This window comes from Coregonus lavaretus (assembly GCF_964263955.1).
Source record: "Coregonus lavaretus genome assembly, chromosome: 28".
Taxonomy (NCBI): domain Eukaryota; kingdom Metazoa; phylum Chordata; class Actinopteri; order Salmoniformes; family Salmonidae; genus Coregonus; species Coregonus lavaretus.
Window position 1 is genome coordinate 7,941,702 of NC_140015.1, and position 9,839 is coordinate 7,951,540.

At 42.1% G+C, this 9,839-nt stretch overlaps 1 long non-coding RNA gene across 1 annotated transcript; it reads left to right on the top strand.

The window, feature by feature from the left end:
• The first annotated feature begins 7,775 nt into the window (after window positions 1-7,775).
• LOC311103301 lies at window positions 7,776-8,948 on the top strand. Its single transcript, XR_014610071.1, has 3 exons — window positions 7,776-8,146; window positions 8,327-8,464; window positions 8,650-8,948. It is a non-coding gene; the product is annotated as an uncharacterized lncRNA (long non-coding RNA).
• Window positions 8,949-9,839: the final 891 nt, after the last annotated feature.

A 9,839-nucleotide genomic window follows, 5' to 3' on the forward strand; every position in this document is an offset into this window, starting at 1 on the left:
ATTTACCTTCCAACACGACAAGGACCCTAAGTACACAGCCAAGACAACACAGGAGTTGCTTTGGGGCTAGTCTCTGAATGTCCTTGAGTGGCCCAAACAGAGCCCGGACTTTAACCATATCGAACATCTCTGGAGAGACCTCAAAATAGCTGTGCAGCGATGCTGTCCAACCAACCTGACAGTGCTTGAGAGGATCTGCAGAGAAGAAGGGAGAAACTCCCCAAATACAGGTGTACCAAGCTTGTTGCGTCATACCCAAGAAGACTTGAGGCTGTAATCGCTGCCAAAGGTGCTGAGTAAAGGGTCTGAATTCTAACGTAAATGTGATATTTCCATTTGCAAACATTTCTAAAAACTTGTTTTTGCTTTGTCATTATGGGGTATTGTGTGTAGATGGATGAGGGGAAATACTATTCAATCCATTTTAGAATAAGGCTGTAATGTAACAAAATGTGAAGAAAGTCAAGAGGTCTGAAAACTTTCCGAATGCACTGTAGGGCTCTATTTAACAAACCTAACCCAATAGTAAATCTAAGTGCATGTGGTAGCGCTATATGTTCAGGGCTGTGTCAGGCATATTTGTGCTATTTTCACTATCACAATTATCGCACACTTGCTGGCTTTGGGGCGAAAGGGCTGGGTTCTGATACATGAACAAGTTGTGTGTGATGAGTGTGATGGAAGGAGTCAGGCGCAGGAGGGTAATCACTGAATACAGAGTTTATTCCTTAGTTACACAAAATACGCTGGAATAGCGACAAACGAAACAGGCACAGGGGAAACTATCTACCCTGGTAATACACTGTAACGGTATCTCCATACAATACAGAGGCACAGGGGAAATATCTACCCTGGCAACAAAATGGTATGAGTAGCTCCACCAAGCTACACTACTCTCACATTCAAACGATCACCCACAAGGACAAGGGGGCAGAGGGAACACTTATACACAGACTAATGAGGGGATTAGAACCAGGTGTGTGTGATTGACAAGACAAGACAAATGTGATGATGATAATTGGGGCGGCAGTGGTTAGTAAGCCAGTGACGACGAACGCCGAAGCCTGCCCGAATAAGGAGGGGAGGCAGCCTCGGCGGAAGTCGTGACATTGTGGGTGTGTCGAGGCTAGGCGCCTCACTGGCCAATCAGAACGTGCTCCATGGCAAAATATGTGGTTGCTTGAAAGTTCAGTATTTACGGTCTTTTATGAATTGCCTTGGAGTCAACTCCAATTCCAATGTTAGTCCGTTATAGTTTGTTAAATGGCTTACAGAAACGAAATAACAAAATGTAGGTAACAACACATCTGCCACGCTGATCCTCAACACGGCGGCCCCTCAGGGGTGCGTGCTCTGTCCCCTCCTGTATTCCCTGTTCACCCATGACTGCAAGGCCAGGCACGACTCCAACTTAAAATCATTAAGTTTGCCGACGACACAACAGTGGAAGGCCTGATTACCGACAACGATGAGACAGCCTATAGGGAGGAGGTCAGAGACCTGGTCGTGTGGTGCCAGGATAACAACCTCTCCCTCAACGTGATCAAGACATCAAGACAAAGTATGTTGTGGCTTCTTGATTGTTCAGGCCGCATGGATGAGAACAAAGGAAGAAGGTGTGTCCTTTCTGGTTGAGTTGGGTGATTCCTCCTTTGTCAGGAGTTGGTGTCCTTATGCTTGTTGCTCTTCTCTGTTGGCTCCTTGCTTGAGTTGCAGAGGCTGTGCTCTAATAGTCATCTCCTTCTTTACTTGAAGAAGGAAACCTTAAATGTACCATTGAGGCTACAATAGCTCTTTAATGACTAAGTCTCCTTCTGAGACGGTTTAGTGCATGGGCTCTTCCATCCCAATGTATGTACTGGATTACAGATGCTATTCCCTAAAATGTACTTTCCCTAACTTATCAGTTCACCAGTTCTTGCCATTAAAGGCGAAGGTCCAGGACCTGTGGCCGGCCTACTGAGGATGGAGGTTCTTCTCCCTCCTCGAGAAAGGTCCAGTTTGAGAGGTCCAGCTTGAGAGGTCCAGCAGGATAAGCGGCTAACAGCTAAGAGAGTGAGGGGGAGACAGCAGAGTCCTTTTGTAGTCCTGTGAGGTCACATGGTATCAGACCTAGGAGTGAAGGGCCACTTTTATAAATCTTTGTCTTGGAGAGAGAGAAAAGGTCAACCAGTGAAAAACAAACACCATTGTAAATACAACCCATATTTATGTTGATTTATTTTCCCTTTTGTACACTAACTATTTGCACATCGTTACAACACTGTATATAGACATAATATGACATTTGGAAATGTCTTTATTCTTTTGGAACTTTTGTGAGTGTAATATTTACTGTTAATGTTTTCTTGTTTTTTTTCACTTTTGTTTATTATCGATTTCACTGGCTTTGGCAATGTAAACATATGTTTCCCATGTCAATAAAGCCACTTGAATTGAAATTGAATTGAATGGAAATTGAAGGAGTTTGGAGGAAGTCAGTGGTCCATAACAGTTCAGCATTATGGACAGACAGTAATAGGATGTTCAACAAATCAAATCAAATGTTATTTGTCACATGCGCCGAATACAACAGGTGTAGATCTTACCGTGAAATGCTTACTTACAAGCCCTTAACCAACAATGCAGTTTTAAGAAAATAGAGTTAAGAAATGATTTACAAAATTAACTAAAGTAAAGGGGGGTACCATTAAAGTGACATGTCGCTACATATATAGAGAATTTGTATGTTTTCCACCAAGTCCTCCAACTAGGGGAAAGGGGCAAAAAATTAAGCTTCCCCAACACTGCTGACATTTGATATATAGGAAATAACATAAGTCAACATTAAGTGGAAAAACAATTTCACAAAATAAAGTGTTGAGAGTCATTAATAACATTTTGCAGAAAGCAGGACTGGCCGATTTTAAACAAAGGAAGGGTGCTATAATGTGTGAAACTGATAAAAAAATAAGTATGTTTCATCTGTATACTAAACAGTTGGTCTGTGAGAATCTGGCTAATGTTAACCACAACAAGTGACATACTGTGCATCTCTCACAGGGCAGTTTCACAAAGGAAATCCTTGAGCTCGAGATAGACCTAACTATCCAGCTTTACAAATGGTGTAAATAGCACAACAGCATATGCAAATACTGGTTGCTTGCTTGGTTTACATTTAAAGTTGTTTATAAATGTGTCAATAACTATCTACAGTGGGGGAAAAAAGTATTTAGTCAGCCACCAATTGTGCAAGTTCTCCCACTTAAAAAGATGAGAGAGGCCTGTAATTTTCATCATAGGTACACGTCAACTATGACAGACAAATTGAGATTTTTTTTCTCCGGAAAGTCACATTGTAGGATTTTTTATGAATTTATTTGCAAATCATGGTGGAAAATAAGTATTTGGTCACCTACAAACAAGCAAGATTTCTGGCTCTCACAGACCTGTAACTTCTTCTTTAAGAGGCTCCTCTGTCCTCCACTCGTTACCTGTATTAATGGCACCTGTTTGAACTTGTTATCAGTATAAAAGACACCTGTCCACAACCTCAAACAGTCACACACCAAACTCCACTATGGCCAAGACCAAAGAGCTGTCAAAGGACACCAGAAACAAAATTGTAGACCTGCACCAGGCTGGGAATACTGAATCTGCAATAGGTAAGCAGCTTGGTTTGAAGAAATCAACTGTGGGAGCAATTATTAGGAAATGGAAGACATACAAGACCACTGATAATCTCCCTCGATCTGGGGCTCCACGCAAGATCTCACCCCGTGGGGTCAAAATGATCACAAGAACGGTGAGCAAAAATCCCAGAACCACACGGGGGGACCTAGTGAATGACCTGCAGAGAGCTGGGACCAAAGTTACAAACCCTACCATCAGTAACACACTACGCCGCCAGGGACTCAAATCCTGCAGTGCCAGACGTGTCCCCCTGCTTAAGCCAGTACATGTCCAGGCCCGTCTGAAGTTTGCTAGAGTGCATTTGGATGATCCAGAAGAGGATTGGGAGAATGTCATATGGTCAGATGAAACCAAAATATAACTTTTTGGTAAAAACTCAACTTGTCGTGTTTGGAGGACAAAGAATGCTGAGTAGCATCCAAAGACCACCATACCTACTGTGAAGCATGGGGTTGGAAACATCATTCTTTGGGGCTGTTTTTCTGCAAAGGGACCAGGACGACTGATCCGTGTAAAGGAAAGAATGAATGGGGCCATGTATCGTGAGATTTTGAGTGAAAACCTCCTTCCATCAGCAAGGGCATTGAAAATGAAACGTGGCTGGGTCTTTCAGCATGACAATGATCCCAAACACACCGCCCGGGCAACAAAGGAGTGGCTTCGTAAGAAGCATTTCAAGGTCCTGGAGTGGCCTAGCCAGTCTCCAGATCTCAACCCCATAGAAAATCTTTGGAGGGAGTTGAAAGTCTGTGTTGCCCAGCGACAGCCCCAAAACATCACTGCTCTAGAGGAGATCTGCATGGAGGAATGGGCCCAAATGCCAGCAACAGTGTGTGAAAACCCTGTGAAGACTTACAGAAAACGTTTGACCTGTGTCATTGCCAACAAAGGGTATATAACAAAGTATTGAGAAACTTTTGTTATTGACCAAATACTTATTTTCCACCATAATTTGCAAATAAATTCATTAAAAATACTACAATGTGATTTTCTGGATTTTTTTTCTCATTTTGTCTGTCATAGTTGACGTGTACCTATGATGAAAATTACAGGCCTCTCTCATCTTTTTAAGTGGGAGAACATGCACAATTGGTGGCTGACTAAATACTTTTTTCCCCCACTGTATATATAGCTTACTAACATTTACAAATGTAACAATAACAATTCATAAATGGTGAGCAAACATATATTTAAAAAAAATCTGATTTTTTTACTGGACATTATTATAAGGCATTATCCATTTAGAAATGGCAACCTCAGCAAATGTGTGTTTAATTGTATTGTTTTGGTTGTCTGTGTTTCTCCCAAACAGCTCATCAAATGGTGTTATCTACATTGGCAGGTAAGTGTTCATTTACATGTGAACACAAGTCTCAAAAAAGTTTTAAAATACTTTTAAAATGCTGTTAAAGGCCTCCTGAGTGGCGCAGCGGTCTAAGGCACTGCGTCATAGTGCTAGAGGCGTCAGTACAGACCCCTGTTCTATCCCGGGCTGTATCGCAACCGGCCGTGATCGGGAGTCCCATAGGGCGGCGCACAATTGTCCCAGCGACGTCCGGGTTGGGGTAGGGTTTGGCTGGGGGGGCTTTACTCCAGAGCGACTTACAGTTAGTGAGTGCATACATTTTTCAATGGTATTTCCTCCAACACATTGGTGCGGCTGGCTTCCGGGTTAAGCGAGCGTGTGTTAAGAAGCGCGGCTTGGCGGGTCATCTTTCGGAGGATGCATGACTCGACCTTCGCCTCCCGAGCCGGTCGGGGAGTTGCAGCGATGAGACAAGATTGAAATTGGGGAGAAAAAGGGGAACAAAAAAAAATGCTGTTAAAGTCCAAAAAGGTTAAGCAACACGTTTGTAACAACTTTTAATAGAACAGCTTTGACAATACTGGCTGTTATTAATTGCTCATTAATCATTATTAATCATTTTTCCAATCATCTCATTTCCTCTTTGTGAGCTGGTGAAGAGATCAGGCTGGTCAATGGCACTAGTCTCTGCTCGGGGACAGTAGAGATTCTTTACAAGGGCCAGTGGGGAAGAGTGTGTGGTCAGAAGTGGGACGTAAACGATGCCAATGTGGTGTGTCGCCAGCTGGGCTGTGGAAGGACTGTGAGTGTCCAAGGTACTGCCCACGTAGGTCAGGGTAGTGGTGGCAGACCTACTTGGCTGGATGATGTTGGGTGTAACGGCAGTGAGAGCTCCCTCACAGAATGCTCACATGGAGGATTGAAACACCATGACTGTTTACAGTCTCAAGACGCCAGAGTTGTCTGCTCAGGTAAAAGTCCCGGGGTTGCTATTGTGGTTGATAAAAGTCAAATTACAGTTCATTATGCTTGTGTAAACTTGCCATTGATTTAGTTGAATGTGCTACTGAAATGCATTTATTTTCTCCTTAATTTTCTACTTTTCTAATTTTCTTTAATTCCTAGTTAAACCTAACGTCAGACTGGTCAATGGGAGTGACCTCTGCTCTGGGAGGGTGGAGGTCTATCAACTTGGTCACTGGCGAACCGTGTGTGATGACGTGTGGGACTTGAATGACACTGCTGTGGTGTGTAGACAGCTGGGCTGTGGGAGAGCTGATAGTGCCACAGAGAGGGCCTACTTTGGTCAGGGCAGTGGGTCCATTTGGCAGGATGATGTTGGCTGCTCTGGCAGTGAGTGCTCCATCACACAGTGCCCACACACAGGAGGACGAACACATTACTGTAATCATGGTAACGACGCAGGTGTTATTTGTTCAGGTAAGGGAGTCTCTTTGCCTTGTCTAGACTAGAGTTTTATCAGGGTTTGGTTTGAATGGTTTGAATTGTGCAAAAAGGTCTCATCATAGAGAAAATCCTAAAAAGCATATTACTGCAGTATTATTGCCTGCTCTGCCACCTAGTGGAGAGTTGACCGTTGCAGAAATAATCTTAACCCAAGCCAGACTTGGTGATATGTGACCAGATGGGGGCAGCCTAGAACAGAGCATGTGGCTAATACAGTATGAAGACCAGCAGATAGGTTGTGATTACTGTTGCCTCACTAAACTACCTGTATTTGACCAACAGGTGTTGTCTTGCAGAAGCCTTCACTCTCCACAGACCCGGCCTATTCTGCCTTCTTGCATGGAGAGGAGGTCCATCTCACCTGCACTCTTCCATCCTGTATCCTCTGTAATGCTGTGGAATTCCTCTTCTATCTGAATAGAGACTCCATCATGTCCGTGACCGTTGGATCCTCACAGCCCAGGGCTACTTTAACAAAGTTTAAGATGGATGCTTCACACCAGGGCAGTTACCGCTGTCTCTACAGAACCCTCTCCAACGGCCAAGTCATCAGCTCCCCTTATAGCAACGTTACTAAAGGTGAGGTGGTAGTTGGGAAACAAGTGTTGCATAATCTACAGTGAGCTCCAAAAGTATTGGGAGAGTGACAAATGTTTTGTTTTGGCTCTGTACTACAGCACTTTAGATTAGAAAAGATACAATGACTGAGGTCAAAGTGCAGACTGTCAGCTTTAATTTGAGGGTATATTCCTATATAGTGGGCAAACCGTTTAGAAATTAAATACCAAAAGTATTGGGACAAATTCACTTATACAGTATGTTTATTAAAGTAGTCAAAAGTTTAGTAATTGGTCCCATATTCATAGCACGCAATGACTACATCAAACTTGTGACTCTACACATTTGTTGGATGCATTTGCTGTTTGCTTTGGTTGTGTTTCAGATTATTTTGTGGGGTATGATATTTTTGCGTCTAACTTTCTCACTCATCATTATTCACGATTTATTCAGGACTATCCGTAATCATGGTAGCACATTAATATAGAAATGTTTAGAAACATACTATATTCTTATTTACAATAAAACTACATCCAAAATGACACAATACATTATTTACCATTAATTTCTATTGGGCACAAAATCATCTGAAACACAACCAAAGCAAATGCATCCAACAAATGTCTAGAGTCACAAGTTTGATGTAGTCATTGTGTGCTATGAATATGGGACCAAATACTAAACTCACTGTATTTTTTATGATTCAGAGCCTTGATAGAGACAAGAGACTGACTACCTTGTCCATCGCACACACATTTCTCAGTTAGAAGGTATGAATATGGAATTACATTACTGTCAAATTGCTGTTTACTTTCTTTCCAGTGGTCCTGCTACAGCCCAACATCTCTCTCAGTCCTCCAAATGGAGGGATGTTTTGGGAACCTCAGGGGCCAGAGGTGATCAGGGGCCACAGCTTCTCCATCACCTGCTCCATTCAGCCACAGTATCCTGGAGGCCTCTTCTATCTGAACTTCTCTGGATCCAACAGAACTGAGACTACGCCAGCAGTCAACCACTCTGCCTCTTTCCACTTCCCTGTTGCAGAGTATAAAGACCAGGGGAAATACAGCTGCAGCTATGGAGTCAACGTCTCCACCCGGTTATTCAGGTCGGCTAATAGTGAACTAGCTGTCACCATTAGAGGTAAAATAACACATGCTTAAAAAAAAAAGTATTTAAAATAGCTTTTACGTGAGAGAAAAGTCATAGTATTGTAACATGACTTATCATCCTTCATATCACATTTTTGTATATTCTATTAATTTGCCATTTACAAGTCTTGATCTGTAGGTCTAAACCTTGAAATACCTACATTTTCTTCAGCATTCATGGTCCCCATCATTGTTTCTGGAGGGACTGGTGGGGTAGCACTGCTGTTTCTGCTTCTGCTTGTCATCTGTCTAGTCATCTTGAGGACAAGGAGGAGCAGAAAGCCATCTACAGAGACTGGCCAGAGAGAATGTGAGTGATATCACAATTATGTAAACTCAAAGGCTGAATCTGAACTTGATTTAGGCCTTGAGCTTGAAAAGTTAAGTTAAGCAGCATCTCAAAATACTTTTGTTGATATCATTTTGTTTGTAAATCTTTTCTATTCCCAGGAGTTTGCTGTTGGAAATATTAATGAGCAAATTGTTATACAACAGGTATTGACAACAGAGGGGAGGACCACGAAGAGGAAGAGGAAGAGGAAGAGGACTATGTGAATTTAGAAAACAACTGTTACGAGGGAGGTCTGGAAAGAGTGACGGGTGAAAAGAAGAATGGGAAGGAAAAAGGGCACAGCTATGGGAAATCAGAGGATGTCTATGACAACGAGGAGGGAAACATTCAAAGAAAGGGTGTTTGTGGGGGGTCTCATGAGAAAATGAATAGTGAAGACGATGATGAAGATTACGTTAATGTCTCTGTCTATGATAATGCTGTAGCACATGATATGAATGAAGACATTTATCAAAACTTTTAGGAAAAGTAACTGTATGCAACCTGTCAATACAGTAACTCATTGGCATCAACACATTGATTTGGTCCTTCGTGACATGTAAATGTGTTTAAATAATACTCATTCAGATGCAATAGTGACAACTACGGTTGCTATAGTTGACACTTAAACTCAAACATATACAAGTAGACATATGAAATAATGGTATTGCTTTATTTTATTTTGCTTTTGTAACCAATCGAAATGTTCAGCATATTTGATGCATTGGGTCAAAGTCCAAACTGTAGTTTTTGTATGCATTGGTGGGGTTTCACTTTCTGTGTCTTTGATCAGTTCCAGTGTTGTTGAGGAGCTAGCATTATGTGTGAAACTGTTAGGTGATTGCACTAAACTGAACTGGATCCTCATTGCATGTTTTTGAATTTCACTTTTATTTCTCCACTTCTTCTTAGAAGAGGAGTAGAAGGTGTTCAACCAAGTGATATGAGGTCCAACCATTAAAATAATATGAGCATTGGGAAGAAAAAGGTGCGACTCTCGACTCACTACTTTGGGCCTTTGCCTTCCTAATCCACTTCCTTAGGTCAAGACCATCAAGCTATGCTCTTGCTTTTGATTCTCCCTGGTTTGTCTATCAATCATACAGGGTACATGGGCTTCACTGGCAACAAAATTGTCTACCCTAGATACAACAGCACAAATTAGGAAGTGACAGAGGAGCTGTGCACAGGAAATGCGTCCTCATATACAGTAACATCTTACATTCACCAGACAGTCCGCGACAGAGACTGGTCATCACACTTTTCACCAGAAAGCTTGTTCAGTTCTACAAGAGAAAATACCTTTCTTTATTTCTGACATGAAGATAAAAATATTGAGAAGTCTCCTCTATCT